Source organism: Miscanthus floridulus, chromosome 5, assembly GCF_019320115.1.
Source record: "Miscanthus floridulus cultivar M001 chromosome 5, ASM1932011v1, whole genome shotgun sequence".
Classification (NCBI taxonomy): Eukaryota; Viridiplantae; Streptophyta; class Magnoliopsida; order Poales; family Poaceae; genus Miscanthus; species Miscanthus floridulus.
In genome coordinates this window covers 145042542-145066751 of record NC_089584.1, presented here as the reverse complement: position 1 = coordinate 145066751, position 24210 = coordinate 145042542, and the positions used below count along the sequence as shown (strand labels likewise).

At 47.3% G+C, this 24210-nt stretch overlaps 1 pseudogene; it reads right to left on the bottom strand.

Annotated features, from left to right (window-relative positions):
* Positions 1-2859: 2859 nt before the first annotated feature.
* On the bottom strand, positions 2860-11900 carry LOC136451065 (homeobox protein LUMINIDEPENDENS-like; annotated as a pseudogene).
* Positions 11901-24210: the final 12310 nt, after the last annotated feature.

Sequence of the window (24210 nt, the reverse complement as noted above, 5' to 3'; positions counted from 1 at the left end):
TTTTAATTCCACACTTGTTTCGGTTAGCCGACGCGATTATTTTTAGAAAGGACTATTCACCCCCCCCTCTAGTCTGCCATCTCAACCCTACAACTGTGTCATTGAGTGCTAGGCCACCTTCGATCACAACGTACGGTAAAACTACAAATATTTAGTGTTGATCACTTTCTGCAACGACATAATTACTCTATAATTAATTGTTAGGTGACTAAAGTTAACCGGAGCCTTCAAACTAGGGCTCCTACTCTTGATTTTGATAGTTCCTCTTATTTTTAAGAGCTCACATTTTTTATGTCCATTCTAGCAACCACCTTTAAATCAGGGTCCTCAAATCCATCTCAACTGACAATGACACATAGCATCTACATGTCATCTCCTCCTTGCTCCTTCCCACCATTACTTACTGAGCTATGCGGGCTAGAAAGAAAGGAGGCGAGGACGAGGGACGTCACGAGCAGGGAGGTGTCATCGAGACCTCACCGGTGGAGCTGCATCAAATCTCTCCACGAGGAGAGGAGAACGTCGGGTCAAGATCACGTGCAATGACAAGAGCCACGTCTAGCCAAGATCCCCCATGACGAGAAAGCTTACGTCAGGCGAGGTCAGGAATGCTGGGAGCTAGGGAGGACCCGCATCGAGACGTTCCTGCAAGGAGCACGTCGAGATCTCAAATCTTGCAGGGACAGAATCAGCCGCGTCGGGCGAAGTCGCCGAGAGGAACCGTCAAGAACCAATAGGAGTCGTACACGCCAGGTGAAAAAGAGCTACATGTGACCTCATCGGGAGAAGAGGAGCCGTGCAGGGAGATCGTCCAAGAGAGGTGCGCCATGAGCAGGTGGAAAACCACTTCAACGCCCAAGTAGGGCTGGATTGACAGCCCCTAGAAATAAAAGATTGGAGGGTGGTTTGAGGGTCTTCTCGAATTTGAGGCTAGTTTTTTATTCTAATTCTTAAATTTGGTTTGAGAAGGATAAGGTAGGGCCGGAGATCCTCTATGTATACCGGTCAATTTTTTTAGGGCATAGTTCGCTGGGTTGTTAAGCCTAGACCGAAAAGTATTTTTTTACGGCATGGGCTGATCGGCAGGAGCTAGTTAGGCTGTGGCTGCAGCAGCAGCTGCATAGATCCGGTAGTGCTGTTGGAGTTAGTTGGGTGGTGCTGTGCAGCTGCAGCGCTGCTACAGAATCTCAATTCTCAACTGATCAGGCTATTATTTCAATCAGGTTTTTTCCTCTAAATGAGCAAGATTTTTCACGTGATAGCATCTGGCAGAAAGCAACACGGACCCAACTCTCACGCTTTTCGACGTTATTTCTGCTCCATTTTTTTTATGGCACAAACCGAAAGGCGAAACCCACCGATGCGATCTGTCGGCTACTCGGCTGCAACTGCCTTTCCCTAGAACAATGCAAGTCTAGTACATCAAGTTTTAGTACTTTAAGTTTGGCTAATCATAAATAAAAAGAGTGTCTATATTTATGATACTAAATAAATATCATCCAATTAATTACTAAATATATTTTTATAATAAATTAATTTAAAAGCATAACTGTAAATATTATTCATTAAATATTTAATCAAACATGAACCACTTTTTATAGGCATATAACTCATAGTTATGTTTTTTTTCTAGGATGGAGGTAGTAAGGGCGTGTTTGTTTCCCTGGCCCAGGGTGGCCCATCGGTACTAGCCCAGCCTGGCCTGGTGGAGGCAACATCAAGTGGTGCAACTGGGCCTGTTTGTTTGCTTGGCCCAAGTAGAAGCTAGCTAGGGATGAGAATGTGTTTGTTTGCCTAGACAAAAGTGTACAGGTACCCTGTATCAAGAATTGGTAGCCTTACCCCCTAACCCCCACCCCACCTTTGTTCCCTGCTCCCATTCAGTTCTCTTCTCATTGCGGTCGCAGGGAGGCGGCCTGCCACGTCGAGGTGGAGGAGGTGGAGGAGACTGTCGCGCCGGGGAGGCTCGCGGTGGCGGGGAGGCAGGACGCCACTGCCGGGGTGGGCTCGGCACGCCAGGGCTGGGCGGCTGCTCTGGGGCCAGCTCGCCTCGCCGGCCAGGGTGAGCGGCGGCGGGGCCCAGATCCGTGCACCCCCGCCTCCTCCTCGCCGCACCGGAGCAGGGTAACGCGCGGAGGTGGTGGTGGAGCCGCCACGTGCCGAGGTGGATGCGGAGCGCTGCGCCGGGGCAAGGCTGTCGCTCGGAGCAGGGCAACGCGCCCGCGCTCGATCCCGTGCGGAGGAGGGAGATGGCGGAGGTGAGGAGGATGGCGTGGCCGAGGTGGAGGCGGGCCACGCGTCGGGGCAGGGCTCGTAGCACCGGGGCAAGCTTGCCGCGCGCACCGACGGGAAGGTGGGCCGCAGCGCGGGGCAGGGCTCACCGCACCGGGGGAAGCTCGTCGCTCGCTCCGGCGGGGAGGTGGGCCGCCGCACGGGGTAGGGCGCTGCGCCACTGCGGAAGGTGAAGAGAAGGGCGGTGACGAGAAACTACCAACGCGAGCAGCCTTGCACCCAGACGAGCCGGGCTCCAGAGAAACGAAAAAAAAAATCATTCCTCCAGGGCCAGGCCCAGGGGTGCTTTGAGGGGCGTGCTGGCCTGGCTCATAGGCTAACCCAGCAAACAAACAGCCCTTAGTTGCACCCCTTGGGCTCAGTGGCTCATCTAGGCCAGGCAATCAAACGTGCCCTAAGTGGCAGCCCTAGATAGTGTGCTGTTCATTCATTTTTCTTCTCTCCCCTCTCCAGCTAGATGGATACATTTTTTTTCATTTTGAGACAAAACTAGATTGATACATGATCTATAGCTTTGCACAAAACACGCCTAGAATTAAAAGACCTTGAGTGGACAACACGAGAACAGACGAAATTTGACCAATCATTCGATTCAGCACTCAAGCCTGCAATTAATTCGAACCGGCGCCACTTATCTCTTTCTGTGCTATTCATTCATTTTTCTTCTCTCCCCTCTCCAGCTAGATGGATACATTTTTTTTTTCATTTTGAGACAAAACTAGATTGATACATGATCTATAGCTTTTCTCAATGACCTTTGTGCAATCACAAAGCCCAATGTAACGAATAACCGGCCTCACATCAAATCAAATGAAAGAAAACCTCCCAAGAACCGACCGCCTCCCTCCAGGATCTAGCTAATGTAGTATACAGCTTTTGTTATCTCCTCCGGTGCTGATCGTATGATCTTCGACCACCACTCGGATTGTAGTAAGGATCTTGCTTTCCCCGGTTCCATTGTCTGGATGCTTCCGGGTTCTGGCCCTGCTGATTCCAAGGCCTCGAGGGCTCAACACTGTAGCCCTGACGTTCAGAGATCCACTGCCTCGACGGCTCAGGAGCGTAGCTCTGGTGCGCAGTGCTCCACTGCCTTGAGGACTCGGCAGGTGTGTAGCCCTGGTGTGCCTGGGAAGAACTCCATTGCCTTGAGGGGTCAGGATTGTAGCTCTGTTGCCCTTGCCCTGCACTCCAATGTGTTCGGGACTGCTGATTATAACCTTGCGCGCCGCCATAGTCCCGGACCACGCCAGGATCAGGTGACCTTGAGTGTCTCCGGTGGCTGTCCTGCACCATCGATTGGTACTCTGCCACTGGAGGTCGGCTGTAACCATTTCTGTCATGTCCGTGCCCTGGTAGAACAGAATGGGACGAGACTGGCGCTAGGACCATACGAACTGTATGCACTGTGCGAGCTTTGATCACTGTAAGCATTCTGGTTAGCAAACGGCACTGTGTTTGCTGATTGCAGTATTATATGAGTTATTAGTTGTGCGGGCTGCCCATGGATCAGCCGCTGCATTTCGTCCAGTGTGGGTGATGTCAGCAGCACTAGATTGCCAAGGGAGTGTTGTGTAAGATGCATTAGGCTCAGGCAACGACGAACGTGCTACAGCAGGGTTCGGGATGCTCTGGAGTCCATGGGTTGATTTGCTCACCGCTGCTTGTTGATGCAAGGGCGTGGCAACAGGATCTGATAACAAAGCGTATTGCTGGTTATGCTGATTTACTAAAGCTCTATCCGGATGGTTATTCACAGGGGAAACATGTTGAATTGGCGGATTTACAGAGACCGCCAACTGTCGTAGAGATGGGGTGTTAGCTTGAATCTGTGCCGGCAAAACCGAAACTGAAGCATGAGGTTGTGAGGGTAACGAACTGACAACATTTGAGAAGCTTTGCTGCATGGCATTTGCAATAGGTGGTGTATTCCCCCGGCCTGACAAACATGGCTGCTGCAAGTTTGGAGCCCTCACCTGCATTGGATGTTCTGGTCTCCAGACAGCCTGCCAAAGAAATATCACATGAATAACAGAAGACGGAAGAAACACTGGATAAGATGGAAAAGCAAGCAGACAAACCGTTGATGTACGGTCTGGTGGAGTTGGTGATGGAAGCGAAGCAGGAAGAGGTTCTGCCTCTGGCTCTGGCTCTTTCGGAAACCCAGCACCATTCCCCAGACTGTTAACAAGCTCTGAAAGGCTAAGGCCAGTCTGCTTCAGTGTATCCAGAAGTGCAATGGTCTGTTCGTTAGGCATGTTCTCCCCTTTGTTATTAGATGTTAATGCAAAAACAAGCTCTGGATTCTTGAGTAGCACCGTAAGCAATTCATAATCGGTATCAGCACCTGCACCATCAGCAACTGCACCTGATGCTGATGATGTAGATTCAATCTGCTTGTCCTTAACAGGAGCCACAGCATTAGGTGCTGCGCGAACACTATCCGTTTCCATAGCATCAACATCTGGCACCTGGTCAATTGGAATTTCTGGGGTCAGGCTGTCATCAAAGTCCATTTCCAGATCCCATGGATCCTTTGGATTCATTGGGATATCCTTCTGACTTGCATAAAAGGTTTCCTTTTCACGCCGGTTTCTCTGTGTTTGAACCTCGACCTCCTTGCTGTTGTCACCAGCTCCTACACTCCATGAGGGGTCTATCCATACCGCTGCAACAAGAGGCAATAGATTTCAAATAATTATCAAATAAGTCAATGTTGTGGAAGTAACCTTTTAGCAAATCTCCTAAAAGAACATAGCAAGTTACAAAAGCTAAAACTTTAAAAATACTGCAATAGGTAACATACTAGCGTTCTCATGATCACAATAGTCAGCAAATAGCTTTCTAAAGCTGGTTTTGTATAACAAGGATTCTTAGCTTCTCTATAATGGGCTTTGCAAGTTCTGTATTTCGAAATTACGGCACGTCTCACTGATAGTCGAATCAACAGTGGCAGACATCACAGAGCTTCACTCGTAATGAACGAGGATCCCAGGAAGATCAGTGGCTGCTTCAGATGCTTCAGATGTTATAAATAAATAGGCCTACCACAAATTATGCTACTATAGCCCCAGGTCAGATAACTACAGGCACACTGATACTATGTAAGAAACAAGGAAATATGGCAATTCATGGAATCAACATTGAATTTGCCCACTAGTAATTACAACATTTGGTACGCAACATATCTCCGATGTACTTCAGTATCTAATATAAGTAGTAAGGATCGCAGGCCTTTCCATCTGCTAACTCCCAGAAAATGAATTTGAACACAATTCTCAGGAACTCATTTTATGTGAAGTAATCAAGCAGAGCCCAGCTCGTCAAGGTTTTTTGAGCAAACGAAATTAAAATGGTGCGATGTTCGTGGGGAAATAGCAGGTGTTCTTTGGTGAATAAAATTTATCGGATTAGTATTTCATCTTTTTACTAATAAAATTTATCGAAGCCGCTAAAAAAAAGTTGGGTGTACATGGAGGAAAATTAGGTGCTATTTGATTGAACCATTTATCTATAATAAAAAGGTCCTCCTTCCTTTTCTTTTTGTAAGATTCAAACTTGCTAACCTTCTGACTAACACTTAATCTAAGAATTTGTAGATCATACCAAGCAAATTTGGTACCACTGAATTCATATTTAACACTGCTTTCATATGATTTTAAATTCATAATCATGAGCATAACGATAGATAAGATGTCAATGGTCAAATTGTGACGTTAGAGACTGTGCCAGCCTGCCAAGTCAAACCACACCTTACAAAAAGAAAAGGAGGGAGTACAAGTGTTAAGTATTTTTTATGCTTATATGCATATCTGCAAATGCAGGGGAAAAAACATCATTTAGCAGTGGACAGTGCACAATAGCTATGGGCTTGCAAACCTTCCAACTTTCGAGACACAGGATAGATCCTTGTTTCAGGATACAGTACACAAGTGCATAACCATGGTTGCTAATCTCTTGTGCCATTTCAGAAAACTGCACTGCAGTCCACTGCTCTTTCAAAAGTTAAGGCAGCGAACTCATAGTTCCAAATGAAGTGTTACATTCTGAATAAGTTGAGTGCACACAAAATAAGGATGGCTGCCTACAGCCAACCGTCCCTTCAGAAAAACTGTTTCATTACTAATTTTTTAGGGTCAGATACATGAGTTAAATGTCAATATTTTCTTTCTCGAACGACGCAGGAGAGCCACTAAATTTCTTAGTCGAGTTGTTTATGGAATTAGGGAATATACAACACACGTGCAGGATTGGGGGGTATTTTTTCCATTTTGACTGAAGCTGGATCACAGAAGCACACTGATTTGGAGAACGATGCCTAATGTAAATACTTCAGAGGCTTGCACTGGTGACAGCATGCTTAGTTCTTGAACTTCTGCACAACTTTTGCTGATTTTCATTGTCCAATAAGCAGCTCAGAACTATTCAACATTCAAAAGAATGGGAAATCGAGCACAAAGCAAAAATATACCTGGTGGTATTTGCCAAAGAACTCTCTTGGAGTCCAACTTCTCTATAACATTATTTTTGGAACCTATGTTTAACTTCAAACCACCTGAGATTTCTGTATTATCAGGCTGAGAAGAATCTGTGCTTTGTTTAGAAGTAGATGGGCTTGGGTCAACAGGTCGTGCAGCTGATGTATGGGGGCTTGTGGGCATAGGTGATGCATTTGAATTTACTAATCCAGCTGTTTTTTGCGTATCCATTGCTTGTGGTTTATCACTCGCTTTATTTGTGTCAATCTTGCCATACTTCTCCTGCATGAACATGGCACGCATCTTTGCTTTTTGAATATCATCTGCAGATAATGGCCTGCTATTGTTTGTGGATGTGTTCCTGACAGAATTAGCATTCTTCCCCACAGCTTTCTTATTTGGATGTTCCACAAGTTGAACTTTCCTTTTTTGTTTGGAGTCTGGAGATCAGATAAGGAAATACGCTCAGGCAGTTTGAGCTACAGTAAGTACCAAGAGAAATAATGAATGAACAAATCAACAGGCTTTTTACCATTCTTCACAAGCAATTAATAATAACTAAAAAATACATAACCTAACCTAGAAAACCTTACAGAATAGACAATCATTAAATTTAGCAAAATCCTTATTGACTAAACACAAACATCTCAGAACAAACTTTTAAGCAATGCTATTTACCTAAATAGTTCTTTTGTATAAAAGGTGAAAGTCACTGCCAAGCTACTATTAAAATCCACCAAAGATATTAGTACAGAATAATACAGATGAAAGCTATTTGCTTCGGATAACTACCATAAAGACATAGAATTGTACATGCTTGGGAGCTGTAGATGAAATAAATATATTCTTTCATAGCCTATATACATGGAATGGTATTAGCTGACCATATTTCACAAAAAAAAAGGAGAGAAACAAAATTATGTATAGAGGTGAATTTATATTTAGGTAAAGGATACTTTTCTGCACAGAACTCCTTTTATTTGCCTCATCAGCAGAAGCAGTGAGAAGCATTGGTGTTTTTCTGGGCTCAGGCTTTCTGCACAATGACACAGAAACAAGGTCAAACTACAATTATACTAGTCAAATGGACGATAGGTACATCATTTCGCTCTACTGCAATTCAATCATGCTCAATGCAGAGACCATATAGGAAAAGTACCTGCTCTCATTCGCACCATCAGTCAAGGCAAGTATCTCCTCCTGGTAAGAGCACAAAAGTTAAACTTGCAAAGTAAAGCTACTCTGGTGACATACATGGTATCACTTAGATGCTTACGGTAATATAAACTTCAGATTTCCAAGACTCATCACGGAGAATTTCACTTATCCTGCAAAAGAAAATATAAAACTATAATTTGCTCCTTCAAACAAAAGGTAGAAATAAACAACAGGGAGTGACAGCACTGCAGTGTAGTGTTAGAAAGGAAAATTCACCTTTGTTTACATATCAAGTCCTTCTGAGGTTTCTTCAATGCCTGAATCCTTACAAGCACTTTGCTCAATCTGGATAAGAGGTTCCTAGCCCTGCTCGATATGTCTGATCTTGGAATCAGATAAGTTCTAATAACCAACAACAACAACAAAGCCTTTAAGTCCCAAACAAGTTGGGGTAGGCTAGAGTTGAAACTCAGCAGAAGCAATCAAGGATAAGTTCTAATAACCAGGCCAAAGAAAAAGAAACATCTATATGTGCATATCTTAATACAACATTTGTGTGGAATATGAAATGGAAACAAATGCTAGAACAGATGCATCAGATAGAATTCTGATGGGCAATGGCATCTCATCGATACCAAACTGGAGAAGTGAATCATAACAAAGCAATCAAAACATTGAGCTTTTTGCCACTTTATTATAATCAAAAGACCCAACTATCACAACCTTAAGGTGTGGGATCAAAGATTCCAAATCACAAATTCAAAATATCATCCGCAAAGGGTGCAAATCAACAGCATTTTATCTTAGAAGATCAAGTTTCCAAATAATAGTATAGTAAAGTAAAATGCCACCATCCAATAAGTATGCGCAAAATAGAGAAGCCTTGTGGTGATTTATACACACCTTGTGTTCTATAAAACCGTAACCTATTAATTGTTTGCAGAACAACCGACATGTGGACTGGTAAAGCCTTATGTAACGGAAGGTGGAGCAGCACCTACACAAGTAATATGAGTAAAAAAAAATACATGACCCAGATAAGTACATTACATGTTCACCAAAGAAAAATATAAGAACCTTGAAAATAACATGGATAACCGATGTTTGCTCTTCAATTGCTGCTTGACTCAACCATGTTGACATAATGGTCAAACCACCCATCGTTATGAACCTGAATAGTTATTGGAAAGGTGAAGCCAAGTATAAATATGATCATTGATTGAAAGCTCAGTTGGTAAAGCTCAGTTGGTACTAAAGAGCTGATATCTTACCTACTAAGAACTGTAACATTATTTATTTCGCAGAATCCATTCCATTAATTTGACCTGCCCAGAGAATGTTTCCTCTTTCTGCATTAGCGCAAATATACTTTCCAAGAACCTCTTATCTTCTGACTCAACACCAGGATGAACTTCCTCTTGCTTAATTTCCTTTCGAACAGAGTCTGAGCTAATCTTAGCATCAGTTGGTTGCATAACCATTGTTCCAGATGGCATCATAGGAGCTGCAAAGTTCTGTTGGGCCTCTGTTTGTTGCAAAGAGTTTTGGAAGACTTCCATATGCTGCAGATCGCTTTGTTGGAGCTCCATTGATTGCAAAGAGACCTGAGGGACATCTGTTGGTTGCAAAGAGCTATGTAGGACCACTGGTTCTAAAGTGCTCAGAGGTTCGATAACTTCAGCTTGTGCCTCTATGTCCAATGGTATCTGCTCAGTGTTTATGGAGTATGCATTGTCCTGTTTCTTGGGTGTTTCTATTCTCAGCGCTTTTTCTTGAGATAGACGAACAAATTTCCTCACTCGCGATTTTTGAATTGTAAAGAATTCCCTAACCTAACATTTATTAACGTGCAGGTCATTACATGAAAAATGTACATACAAAAATTGGGGGAAAAAACAAGGTATAAAAAACTCAACCCCGCCTGACATTTTGCTAAGAAGACATCTCACACACGTCGAGAAAACCCCCAAACCCCTGCTCCATCCATACATAGAGGCACCGTAGCCCATGTGAGAACGACCACGACCTTGGGCCAGACCTTAGATCTGTGCTTTGGCATGTGGACAGACGAGGGGATTTTTTTTAAACCCATCCTGAAATTCGCTCCCACAAGGAGTCGAACCCAGGACCAGGAGTGCTACTAGAGCCACCTAACCAACTCAACTAGAGCCCCGTTCGCGTAACAGACAGTAAGAATAAAAGCAACCAGTGTGATTAATTTGAATGTAGGGGAAAAGAAGAAAGAAAAATACAGTCTACTTACTAGACTACAAATAAAAAATAAGCCTAGTCCTGTTGAAAACAGTTCTACGGATTCTGTCCAATTGTTTTGACGACATTTTTTTTAGTGTTATAAACAGGTCTATGAGGGCACACAAAAGAAAAACATAATACATCAAATCAAAGTACAGAAAAGTATCCCATCTGAGATGTGGAGCAGACCTGTGTAACAGTGACCCCACAGAGTAAACTAATTTCTCGGGTTTCTTTTTTGCCATGAGTGTCCTTCAAGGCAAAAAGTGACTGCATGTACTTAACTGCTTTTGGATTCAACAGATCCCTTGGCCTCTTACCTGCAAAGCTTTAACTAACATTAAATAGTGCTTAGAAGTTAGAACAGCATGCAATAATTACAAAAATTATGGAATAATTGAAGAAAAATCAGATCTTGTGTCACTCTAGATTCTGGGAGAATTCAAGCGCAAGCTCATGACGTTTTTCAGCAATCAGGTTCAAAAAACAGCATATTGCCGCATGTTAGCTACGCTACATCATGGTAGTCCATGTTATTTTAAGACATCTACCACACATGCTGTGCCAATGTGAATTCAATTGATGTGGACAAACTGACCTATCTTGATAGACAATGCACCGGCAGCCTGCAAGAACCAACCAAGTGCAACATAAGTAACTGGATGAATCAAAATAATTTAGCTGAAAACGGTGATGATGGCTCATGGACATGCAGTGTGTTTGAACGCTATAGAAAGCTAATAACACAGAAAGAGGGCGAGCAAGCAAAACATGGAAGCAGAAAAAGTGTTTTCTGGCAATCTTCAACCTAAATATCCAGCATCCACTCAAAAGTTTGTTCTTTCGATGTTCATAATCCATAACACACAACACAATAGCATTGCAACGCTGTATACAACACAATCAGCAATTTGATGAAGTTAATAATGGTTTAACAATTGCACTAAGGAAGGATCAGAACAGCTTTTTTCAACAATGCTGCAGTCAACAAATAGTTTTTTTTAGTTGTATTTCATAATAACACAAGCATTCATAATCTAAATATTAGAAGAACTTTCCAAGTTTCAGGAACACAAATAACTTTCCAGTTCCCACCATGGAGCGCCACAGTATATAGGAACTATGATGAAGCACAGCCTAAAATAAGAACAGCAAACTCAGCTCATATATCACCATTAGGAACCTATGGTTTAACCCACGCCCAATCGCATATATATCCCCCAAAGCAATTCACATGCTACTTAACTAGAAATTGCCCAGCTCACATTATGCAATGGGAGAAGCTCAATAGAACAAGGCAAGGATTGAAGACGGGAGTTGCTGACCATCTCCTGGGCAAGGGGGTTGACGCCGGTGAGGCGGCACTGGGCGACGACGAGGCGCTGGAGCTGGTCCACCTGTTCGTGCAGCAGCTTCTGCTGCGCCGCCACCATCGCCGGGATCGAGCCCGGCGCCGGCCACGGACCCGGAGCCCACCTCGACGAGAGCTCCGGCCGCGGGCTTGACGGGGACGAGCTCCATGGCCCCCACGGGGGGCTGGGCATCAGGTTGCCGCCTCCGCCGCTGCCCTATTCGACGTAGTGGCTGGCTAGGGGAGTCGGCACGGCGGTGGGCTAGGGTTTGGAGGTGGGCCGCGAGGATGAGGAAGGAGATGCGGACGCGAGGGAGACGAGACGGAAAGGAAACTGTTGAGCTGGGAGACAGGGAGAGGTTTTCGTTTTTTTTTTCTTTTTCCCCCTCGTTCGCTTCCGTTATTAGTTAGTGGGCTGTTAATTAACAGTGCTAGGGGGTCATCGCCTGTTACTGAGCAGTGGGGGCCACGATGTCAGTGCTATCTTTTTTAAAATGCTATGCTACCATCGCTTTAACTTTGTGTTAATTCAAACTTCTCTAAATTTAATTTGACTAAGTGTTGACCTTACAATAGTCAAATTGGTTTCATAAACCCTTATAAATATGTCTTTATAATGCAATTATTTGAATTTATAGATGTTAATATATTTTTTGAAAATATTAGTTAAATTAAATAAATTTGGCTTAGACCAAAATAAAGTGTACTACAATTTGAAGCTAGCGTTGGGTTTTTTATCCCTTTGCTATTTGGCTTTTAGAAAGGGGATAGTCATGTCCATTTCTTTATCTCTGTGTTCTTGGGATTCTCTCGGACTCGGTTCTTTCAATACAATTGATAAAAATGACAAAGTGTTATGATAATGTTTAACATGTCTGAGTCACGAAGTCATAGAGATTTGGTGAAAATTTTGGTAATAGAGATTTTGGTGAAAAATTTCCCTCTAACAGCTTCTTCAATTAGATCTTCAAATATAGTGCATCCTTTATTCAAATTTCTCTCTAGTCAAATATAGACAGCAGGACTGGCTCTCTAAAGTGCACATAAAAATAGATAAATTATATTCTAATAGAGAAATGATTTTTATTCAAATAACTCTCTAAATGATAATTTAGAGAATGTGTTTAAGAAAGATTTTTTTGGAGATACTCTAACACAGAGTGCATCACGTCCAAAGCCTTACGCGAGCTTAGGACCATGTCTCATGTTTCGTCTCTCTATAGTTGAAATCTCGCTTTTCACGGGCGAGCACGAAGCAGAGACGTGCATTGGCCATGAGACGTTTAGGTGGGACTTGTTAAGAACCAATCAGAAGTCGGTATCATCCAGGGATAAAGACTTAAACTTGGATTAGTGACTAGGTTTAATTTTAATAGGATCCAAATGTAATCAAGATTTTGCTAGCTTCTTTCTTTAGACTGTGCCATGTTAAAATATCTCGAGTTTAACTAACTATATATAGAAAAGTATAAATAGCTATGATATCAAATAAGTATTATTAAAATATATTTTTTGAACATGTGAGATATATTTTCATAATACTCTTATTTAGTATCATAAATATTTATATATTTAGTCAAAGTTTGGACACTTTAACCAAGAATACACATAGAATTGCTTTCTTTTTCTGGACAGAGGTAGTACTACACATGCCTGTTTGGGTTCATAAAGATTGTAGAAGCTGGCTTCTAGAATCTAGGTATGGCTCCTTTTGAAATCAAGAGACCCCTAAATTCCATAATCTGTAAGCTGAGGAACCAGCTTCTATACATCAAAAGACTATTATGCCTCTCTTTTTTCCACAGTAAAGCAAAAGAAGACAAAGAGTGAGGACATTATGGGAATTTTATTATTAATACTTGTTTATCTCAGCACAACTCATGTCTAACGCTTTTAGAAGTAGCTTCCAGGATCCATATCTGAAGAATGCCACCAGTAGGAAACAAACATTACCAGGAGACCGAAGCACAGAAGCAGCGAGTTAAAATTATTAGAAAGTAAGTGTCGCTGCAAAAAGTGACCAACACGTAAATATTTATAGTTTTACCATACGTTATGATTGGAGGTGGTCTAGCACTCAATGACACAGGGTTTATACTGGTTCAGGCAACATGCCCTACGTCCAGTTTAAGTCGGTCGGTGACTTTATTCATGAGCCTAGGTGCTTGAAGTTTGCAGTGGGGTTACAAACGGGAAGGAGAAAGATGGAGGGTACAAGAGGTACGGTCGGAAGGGCCGAGAGTGACGGGAGCCCTGCTTTGAGCTAAGTGTTCAAGCGTGTGCTCGTGGTTTGAACCTGGTGGTTCTGCTATTGTGTACTAGTGAACTTGATCGATTTGAATGAATCTACCTGTTGGGAGGGAGCGCATCCCCTTTTATAGATGAAGGGGATGGCCTTACAAGTGAGAGAAAGAGTACGTATGCTACTAAGCCTTGTTGCCCACGCCGGTGGGTACAGGATGATGGTAGACGCCCACAATACTGTTGAATGTCAGATGCACGTGGGAGGTTGCGTTGTTTTCTTCGGGTATGGCAGACGTCGGCGCCTGCCACACTGTTGATACCCGGAGGCATGCAAGGGGTTTTTACTATGTTCGCTTGGTACTGGTAAATATCGGCACGCACAACACTATCGATGCCCAGAGGCATGTGGGGGAGCCTTACCGTATGTGAGTTAATGACGCCCACAATACTGTAGGGGAAAATGTCGGCGCCTACAACACTGCTTGCGTTCTGTCATGTCAGGGAGGTCGCAGGGTACTGTCCTACAGGTGTACAGGGTATGGTCCTCGGTATTGCGGTTGACTTAGGTGCCCTGCCTTGCTTTCTCCATCTGTTTCCTAGTCCTTACCGAGCGAGCGTCCCCGGTAGTCGGCTTCGGTCCCAGTCGGCTCTGATTGCGCCAGCTAGAGAGGAGTTGTAAGCGGGGGTTCGGTGCATCCAGTCAGGAGAAGTGGGTCAGAGTCGGAAGTGGTGTTTGGCCAGACCTTCTGGTCGGAGAGGCCGTCCGGAGGCGGGCTAAAGACCGAAGCGAGCGCTTCCGGTCAGAGAGGTGGGCCAGAGTCAGAAGCGGATGTCGTTCCTCCTCGGCTAGGCCTTCCGGTCGGAGATTGGATCGCCTTCGGGCCTATCGTTTAGGCTCTTGGGCTAGCCTAAGAGCTGCGCGTTTGTTCGCAGCGTTCGTCTGTTGGGCCAAACCTTTGCAGGGAAGCTGGTCCATGTGGGACCCCGGGTTTATGAACCCGACAGGAGCCCATGAGCCCCTGAGCGATTCGGATAGAATTGTTTGGGAGATTTTTTGTCATGACAGCGGGTGTGCGCAAGCGCACCCGTAGGTGTAGCCCCCGAGCCCCTAGATGATTTGGGTAGGAATCATCTGGGGAGGGTTTGTGTTGCTAGTGGGGGAGGTTTTTGTTTCATCAGCGGGTGCACGTGAGCACACACGCGGGTGTAGCCCTCGAGCCCCCGGGCGGTTCGGGCAGAATCGTTTGGGGTTTTTTCAACGGGCGCGTGTGCGTGTTTTTTAGTCGAGACGGGGTCATCAACCAAGGTGTCGTTGCACAGCTGAGGTGGTTTAGTTTTAGAGATCAGGCGAGACGGAGCTCGTGGATCCTGATGTCAATGTGCGCCATGGGATCGAGGCAGTTAGTTTAGGGATCGAACAAGACAGAGCTTGTGGATCCTAGCATCAGTGCGCACCATAGGATCAGGCGAGTTGGAGTCGTGGATGCTGATGGTGTGAGTTCAGGGTCATAGACCTAGGCGTTTGGTGTGCAATTAAGGCGTAGCCGAGGGATGGGGCAAGTTTAGGGTCGCAGACCCATGCGTTTTGGTGTGCAGTCAAGGTGTAGCTAAGGGATGGGGCAAGTTCGGGGTCGTAGACCTAGGCGTTTGGTGTGTAGTCAGGCATAACCGAGGGATGGGGCGAGTTTGGTGTCGCAGACCTAGGCGTTTGGTGTGTAGTCAAGGCATAGCCGAGGGATGGGGCAAGTTCAGGGTCGTAGACCTAGGCATTTGGTGTCTTGAGCCCCAGAGCCTCATTGGGCTTAGTAGGGGTCGGTTTGAGTTGTGTGCATTACCCCGTCCTTGGTTTCTCACAACCGGAGGGGCTGAGCTTTGTTGCTTGCCTCGATCTCTCGGGCTCGAGTGACACGCTCGGTGAGCTCGCTAACAGGTATGATCGAGTGGAATCTGGGTTCGTCATTCGTGACGGGGTTGGCATAGCCCTCTTATGGCATTCCACTGCTCATTTACCAGCAACTCGACAGATGCCTGGGTTGTTTCAGAGACTGACCTGGGTGGCCCTCTGGCCTCCCCTTCGATGGAGATTTGGTGGGCTTAGCGAGAGGTTTAGGATTGAACGAGAAGGTTGAGATGACCCTGTCTGCTTTGGGGCAGACTGGGCGAGGGTCGCACGGGGCTCATCTGCGTTTTCTCCCCTGACTCTATTTGATGTGGGGCGGTCTTGAGCCCTTTGTAGGCCGACCTTCGAACCCTGGTCGGTCATTGCTCATGTTGAATGAGGCAACTGCCGCTTCGTGACGCAACACGGAGCGTTGTGATGCATTTCGCCGCATGTGCGATGCTTTAGTTCCGAGCCCTCGGGCGATTCAGGGCATAAATCGTCCGAGGGGCATGGGCTTATGGAATGAATCGTGTATGAATGTATGAATGATTATATAAAGAAATAGCTAGGGTAGGTCGTATTACCTTGATGACTCGAGTGACGGGGTTTGAAGAGCTCTAATTAGAAATGTCCGATCGGGACCCGTGCTCGTCGTTCATGACGGAGTCAGCATGGCCTACATGGGGCATCCCTTTGCTCCTTACCTGTCTCTTGGTGTGTTTTTCTAAGCTATTTGATCTACTTAGGAAGCCTGATGGTCTCTCCTGGCGGAGATCTCGTTGTTTGGGTTTTTCCATGTCCTGCCTGGGGAGGCAGAGAGCCACCTACGCATGGTGATGCTTTGGTTTTTGTGCCCGACGTGCAGTAGTGGTAGGCCATACCCAGGCCACGTCCTGTCTGACCAGGCATTGTTCCGTCTGACCAGGTGTCGTTCCGTCGGTCAGTGTGCGTCCCATCAGTCAGGGTGTGTCCCATCGTTTCCCATCCACATTAAATGGGGAAGGGAGAGAGTTTTTTCACTCTGATCCTTTGCCCTTCTTCAGCTATCATGTTTCCTCTTTAAATAGGGGGAGGGAGAGGGCTTTTTGTCACAGTCCTTTGCCTATTCTCCCACTATTACCTCTCCTCCTTCCTCCTCACCGAGAGTGCCTGTATGCCGTGGCGGTTCCTAAGTGAGAGAGAGGGTAAGCGAGGGGGACTTACAGATCCTTTCATGAATCTAAAGCATGATGTTGAGCTGGACGCTGCCGGAGGCGGTGCTGGCCGTCTTTGCCAGAGAAGGGGCGGCTTCCGCCGAAGGAGGTGGCGCGCTGGATTCATCTGCGAGGCCTTTTTTGGGATGGATCCATATGTGGATTTTTTTTGATGGATCTTCATCGAGCGAGCCTTGTCAGAGGGGAAGTTGCCCAGGATCATGCTGGTGGTGGGTTCCATGCCTGTAGCTGCTCAGGTGGGCTAGTTCATAAAGTTTGATGAGATCTTTTCTAGCCATGGTGGCCATACCTCGGTGGCAGTGTCCCTACACAGGAGCTGCCTCGACTACATGAGAAAGTTAGGAGCTCCATACTCTTCTACTAAGCATCTATGGGGGTGGGTCCCTTGAGGTACCCATTGCGCTCGTCGAAGTTGAGGGAGCGGAACCCGGCAAGGCCCTTGTGGCGGTGGTTATGTTCGGCGGCGTGTGTTGTGGCCTCTCCTTTGGCATCAGGCAATGTCATTGAGCGGCCACAATAGTATTTGGAGTAGAAGTAGTTAGAAAATGTAATGGTTGAGTTCGTAGGTGAGTCCCCGTGTGAATAGTTTTTTATATCAATGAATACATTAGTTATGTTTTTATGATAGAATCATTATGTTTTTGTGATAGAATCACTATCCGTTTTTTGTTTTTATCCTAGCATAGCTTTAGTTTTTGTCCTTTCTTTTTCACACCTGCCTATTAGTCACGTAGGCTACACCTTTTAAGAACCTGGGCATGGCCCGCGGGGCTAGGCTGCTCGTAACCGTAGGTCGTGGCGGGGTGCGTTCGGTTAGGAGTAAGAACAAAGTTACGTAGGGTAATCAAAGGAATGGAATGCGCTTCTATTCGGGGACAAGGTTGTTACTATGTGATAGTAAAAAAGAGAGGTAGTATTTAGTATTGTACCCTAATGGAGCCCCCGAGTGACCCGGGCTGAAAGTGTTCAGGATGGGGTGCTTTACAGGAGCAAGTATTTGACTAAAAAGTGGTAAGACCAAATTTAGGGGAAAAACGACATAGTTGTTCAATGTTCCAAGTGTTAGTGAGAACGTTGCCATTGTTGTCCTCCAGTCAGTAGGCGCCCGGTCGGATCACTTCGGTTACTGTATAGGGCCCTTCCCATGGTAGAGAGAGTTTGTGTTTTTCTTTCGTTGACTGGGCCCTCCTGAGTATGAGATTGTCGACTTCGAGGATCCTCCCCTGATCTTCCTTTCGTGGTACCTATAGAGAGTTTGCTAGTAGCGAGCAGAGTGGATGACGGTTGTCTCACAGGGCCTCCTCAAGTAGGTCGATTGTGTCTTGCTGAGCCTCCGTGGCTCGATCACAGGTCGAAAGCCTTCACCCTTCGGGCACCGTGGTCGAGGTCGGAGGGCAGTACTGCTTTAGCTCCGTAGGCTAGGAAGAAGGGTGTGAACCCTATGGATCGGTTCAGGGTCGTTCTCAGGCTCCTAGAGGATCACTGGGACCTCTACAACCCATCGCTCGACGTACTTGTTGAGTTGGTCAAAGATGTGAGGCTTAAGTCCTTGGAGGACCATGCCATTGGACTGCTCGACCTGACCGTTAGTACGTGGGTGTTCGATCGAGGCCCAGTCGATCCTAATGTCGTATCTATTACTGAAGTCTAGGAACTTCTTTTCGGTGAAGTTAGTCCCATGGTCAGTGATGATACAGTTAGGAACACCGAACCGATAGATGATGTTGAGGAAGAATTTGATCCGCCTCTTCTGAGGGGATGTTGGTGATGGGCTTGACCATCTATCCACTTGGTGAACTTGTTGACTGCTACGAGTAGGTGAGTGAAGCCACCCGGGCCCTTTGTGAGGGGTCCTATCTTGTCGAGGCTCCGAACCACGAATGGCCAGGTGATGGGGATGGTTTGAAGTTCCTGTGCCAGCAAATGAGTTTGCCGAGCATAGAATTGATATCCCTCACACCTATGGATGACCTCCTCTGCATCTCATAGTGCGATGGGCCAGTAAAAACCTTGGTGAAAGGCTTTTCCAACTAGCAACCTCGGGGCCATGTGATGTCCGTAGATCCCAGCATGGACCTCGAAGAGGAGCTGCTTCCCCTAGTTAGTGGGGATGCACTTCATGAGCACCCCCGATGGACTCTGTTTGTAGAGTTCATCACCGAGCGCAATGAAGGTCTTGGCACATCAAGCGATCCATCGGGCTTCAGTCCTTTCGGGCGGAAGAACCTCCTTGAGGAGGTAGGTGAGTAGCGGCGCTCGCTAGTTGGTTTGATCAAGTGCCAATACAGCGACGTCAGCGGGTGACGTCATCATAGAGGCACTAGGGTTGGAGCCCCTGAGTGCTGACTTGGCATTGGGGTCAAAGCACTTGGGCGCTGGCTTGGCATCAGGGTGTGTCTAGATCAGACCTTCTAGGACACGGGTGGATGGCTCATGGAGATCGTTGACAAAGACCCCACTCAAGGATGGATCTCACCTGGCGGCTAATTTTGCGAGAAAATCGGTGGCATCGTTGTCCTTTTGGGGGACGTGATGTAGCTCAATTCCATAGAATTTATCCTCGAGCTTGTGCACCTCTTGGCAGTATGCTACCATGAGGGGGCTTTTGTAGGAGGACTCCTTCATGACCTGATCGATGACCAGCTCTGAGTTGCCACATACGTAGAGTTGTGTAGCACCAAGTTTGATGGCGATGTGTAGTCTGTTGATGAGGGCCTCGTACTCTACGGTGTTGTTTGAGGCTAAAAAGTGGAGGCGGATGGCATAGCGGAGCCTACTCCTATCTGGGGAGATTAGAACCACTCTAGCCCCTGATCCAGGTGCCATGACGAACCCATCGAAGTACATTGTCTAGTACTCATGGGTGACGTCTGGGGTCAGTAGCTAGACCTCCGTCCATTCGGCAACAAAATAAGTGAGAGCTTGAGACTTAATGGTGGTACAGGGGATATACCTGATGTCATGGCCCATGAGTTTGAGTGCCCACTTGGAGATCTATCCTACGGTGTCACAGTTGCAGACGATGTCTCCGAGTAGGTATGAAGTGACGACCGTGACTTCATGGTCGGTGAAGTAGTGCAGGAGCTTCTGGGTCACCATCAACACATTGTATAGGAGCTTCTGCACCTAGGGGTACCAGACCTTGGGGTCGGTGAGTACCTCCCTGACAAAGTATACGGGCCGCTGGACCTTAAGGTGGTCTCCCGGTTCCTCCCTTTCGACGACCAGGGCGGCGCTTACCACATGGTTGCTGGCCACGACATAGAGAAGGAGGGGTTCTCCTCATTCGGGAGTGACGAGGATTGGAGCCGACGTTAGGGATGCTTTGAGGCTCTTTAGAGCCTGCTGAGCTTCCTTAGTCCAGACAAAGGCGTCCGTCTTTTTGAGGAGCTTGTAGAGTGGCATCACTCATTCGCCGAGCCGAGAGATGAACTAGTTTAGAGCGGGCAGACAGCCGGTGAGCCTTTGCATGCCCTTGACGTTGTGTATGGGGCCATGTTGGAAATGGCCATGATTTTTTTTGGGTTGGCCTCGATGCCGCGCTCAAAAACAATGTATCCTAGCAGCTTCCCCTTTGGAACCCTAAAAACATAGTTCTCGGGATTCAATCTGATGTTGAACCTTCAGAGGTTCACAAACGTTGTGGCCAAGTTTGTGATCAGGTCGCATGTTCAGCGACATCCCGCAGTATGCCCGGCATGTCGAATGGTTTCCATGTGAAGACATCGCATGTAGGAAATCGATGAGCTCGCATTCCTATTTGGCGATGAGCTGGGTCTCGATCTGCACCGTTTTGGTTGGGTCGGTGGGGTCGATTCCCACCGCCTTGGTTTCCTCAAGCGGATGGAAGGCTATCGAGGAGTTTGGTTTATTACAGTCTAGGACTGCTGGGGTCGATGACTCCCCGAGCCATGGAAGCTCGGACGAGTTGATGACCGCGGTGGCGAGCTCGAAATGCTCACGGTCGCACGTGAAGGCGTGCGAAAAGGCGCTGCTCACGGTGATGACACCGTTCGGTCCTGACATCTTTAGCTTGAGGTAGGTGTAGTTGGGGATTGCCATGAATTTGGCGTAGCATGGCCGCCCCAAGATTGTGTGGTAGGACCCTAGAAAGTCCACCACTTCGAAGGTGAGGACCTCCGAGCGGAAGTTGGCTCAGTTGCCAAACATGACGGGCCGGTAGATCTGCCCGAGCGGGTATGCCTGTGCTCCTAGAATCACCCCATGGAAGGGAGAGCCCGCTAGGCGAAGCTCCAACCATGGGATGCGCATGGCGTCGAGGTTGTCAACATAGAGGATGTTGAGGCCGCTGCCTCCATCCATTAGCACCTTGGTGAGGTGCTTCTTGTGGATGATAGGGTCGACGATGAGCGGGTAACATCTTGATCTCGTGACGTGGGAGGGATGGTCCCTCTGATTGAAGGTGGTCAAAGATTCCGGCTAGCTAAGGATGGAAGGGATGGCCATCTCGATGGCGTATGCCTCCCTATAGTGCACCTTGTGCTGGCGCTTGGACCAGATGGCGTTAGATCTGCCAAAGATCATGATGTATTCCTTAGGGTCGGGGAAGCCATCTTCGTCCTTACCTACTGCGCCTCCTTTCTTGGCTACCACCTCTTTGCTGTCTCCTTCTTTCGGCCCGCTGGCCTATCATAGGAAACATTTGAGGAGCTCGTATTCCTTGTAGAGGTGTTTGATAGGGTATGCATAGTTGATGTACGGGCTATCCATGAGTTTGTTAAAGTGGTCAGGCAGTCCCTGTTGGGGTTGCTTGCCTGTGCGATCAGCCACGGTGACCAACGCGGTGCTATCCGATCGATGCTGATCCTTTTTGTTCTTCTTGCCCCTCTGTGTGGAGGTGTCGGTGTTTTGAACAAACACCAACTAGTAAATTTACAATTGTTGCACGTTAGGCTTGGATGGTGTACTAAAGGATACAAGGTTTATACTGGTTCAGGCAGAATGTCCCTACGTCCAGTTTGTTGCTGCTCATGTTATTAGTACCGAAAAAGGTTCGTAGTAAGGGGTATAAACGGTTAAGAGAGGGACAGGTCCTAAGTCTCTGATGAAAAGGTCGAAAGGATGCCAAGAGCTCAGTTGCTGCTTGGCTATGTGTTGTGTGTGGAATTGATTCGTCCCTCTAGTGGGGTGCCCTACCCTCCCTTTTATAGACCAAGGGTGTAGCAAGGGTTACAGATGGGAGAAAGAGGAAAAAATCAAAGGTAGAGAAGGTCCTTCAAAGCTGCCGGGTCTTTCTTTTCCCTTGAGCTTGCCCTGCTGACATGGCAGGCCATGCCAGGGATAGCATGTTTTGCACTGAATCCTGATAGGGCCAGGCTCTGACTTCAGTTTCAGTGAGTGGTCATGTCCCATCCTCCCTAGGTGTGTCAGGGCGCTGAGCCATGACTCTATGGGGAGTTCTTCCTTGGATTGTAGCTGGTTGTCGTATGCATGTGTTAGTATCCTGCGCATGAGGGCTGATGGCGGTGACTACAACACTATAGGATAAAAGTCGACGCCTACAACACTGTTCAGGGCTCTGTTAGGTCGAAAAGGGCTTAAAGGGCCCAGTCCCATTGTATCCTGATGGTACCTTCCTATAAGCATGTAGGGCATGGTCCTTGGTACTAGTGGTTGACTAGAATGTCCTATCATACCCTATGGCTCGTCATTATGAAGGAGCAGGGTGTAGTCATTGGGCGAGGCGGAGCCTGCCCTCAGCCGTCGAGTGAGGTGGAGCCAACCCTCGGATGTTGGGTGAGGCAGAGCGCACCCTCAGCCAGTTGGGTGAGGCGGAGCCCACCCTTGGACGTCGGGCGGGGCGAAGCCAGCTATCAGACATCGGGTGAGGCGGAGCCAACCCTCAGCAGTCGGGCAAGGGGGAGCTAGCCCTCGGCCGTTAGGCGAGGCGGAGCCAGCCCTCAGCCGTCGAGCGAGGCGGAGTCTATCCCTTGAGGGTCGGGCAAGGCGAAACCAAGCTTTCGTTGTTCGAGCAAGAGGCATGGCAGCATCCTTGTCTGACCGGAAGCATCAACATTTGATGGTTATTAGTTCCACCTCATTGGGTACCCTGGTATTAGGTCCTCGATAGTAGCTCCTGAGCCCCCGGGTGATTCGGGCAGAATCGCTCAGGGGGTCTTTTGATTTGACAGAGGGTGCGCGCGAGCGCACCCGTCGGGTGTAGCCCCCGAGCCCCCGGGTGATTCAGATAGAATTGCCCAGGGGGTAATTTCGAACCCTTCACAGGTAAGGCTATGAGTTTTGGTTTTTGTCAACTAGAGAGTTTTAAGGGAACCCTGGTATCCCATTTAGGACTCGATTGCGGATCGAGGCTCTCTTGATGCTCATGCACCTAAGTTCTAGCCACTCGTGCGCCTATCCCTCATTGGGATGACCGTTGAAACTATTAGGCCATCCCTTGAACTCCTGGGCCTAGGTGGGCTAGAGAAATGCTTTTTAACTCGTATCCCCTCTATGGGAAAAGAGTCCCGGTCTGCTTGGGAAGGCAAAATGTCCAGCGTGATTTTGGTGGGAAAGGATAGGGATCGCAGGCGCATATCCCGCGACATGACGCGGCATTGTATCGCGGCAGGCTCGAAGACCTAGGCGGGCAGTTGCTCTTCTCGCATCCATCGCCCCTATAAAACAAAGGGGTTCACCCCTAGGGTTCCATACTTCATCTCCTCGCCTTTGCATCCATAATCTCCGCCGCTAATTGCCTGAGCTTCCTGTGCCCGCATCGCAGACGTCGTCAAGCTCGCATCCATATTGTAGCCGTCGTCAAGCTCACATCCACCCCACTCCCAATCATTCAATGGAGTCATGGTGCAGATCTGTCATCACCCCTCAGAGCCTAGAGGGCCTCATTCATAGTGGCCTCCTTTGCCCGCTGACCATCATTGAGGAGTGGTGGCTACCCGGTAATGAGGACGAGCCGTCATCGCCCGAAGGGTATGTCATGTCCTTCGCTCACTTCCACGAGCAGGGATTCACCATACCTGCTCACAAGTTCCTTCAGGGGCTGTTGGATTACTACCAGGTGGAGTTGCAGCACCTTACTCCCAATGGGGTCCAGCACATTGCGGCTTTCGTCACCATGTGTGAGGGGTTCCTAGGGATTAGTCCCTACTTCGACCTGTGGCGATATCTCTTCGCCGTCAACCTATTGAAGAAGCGGGTTGGGAAGCAAGAGCTGAGCATGCCGATGGGATGTGCCAGCATTTATCTCCGCAACAACTAGGTGAATGAATACCTATTGATGCGTCTATCGACCTCCAATAAGGGGTGGCATTCGCAATGGTTTTACGTCAAGGACGACGTTGCCGTCCCCTTGCCGACGTT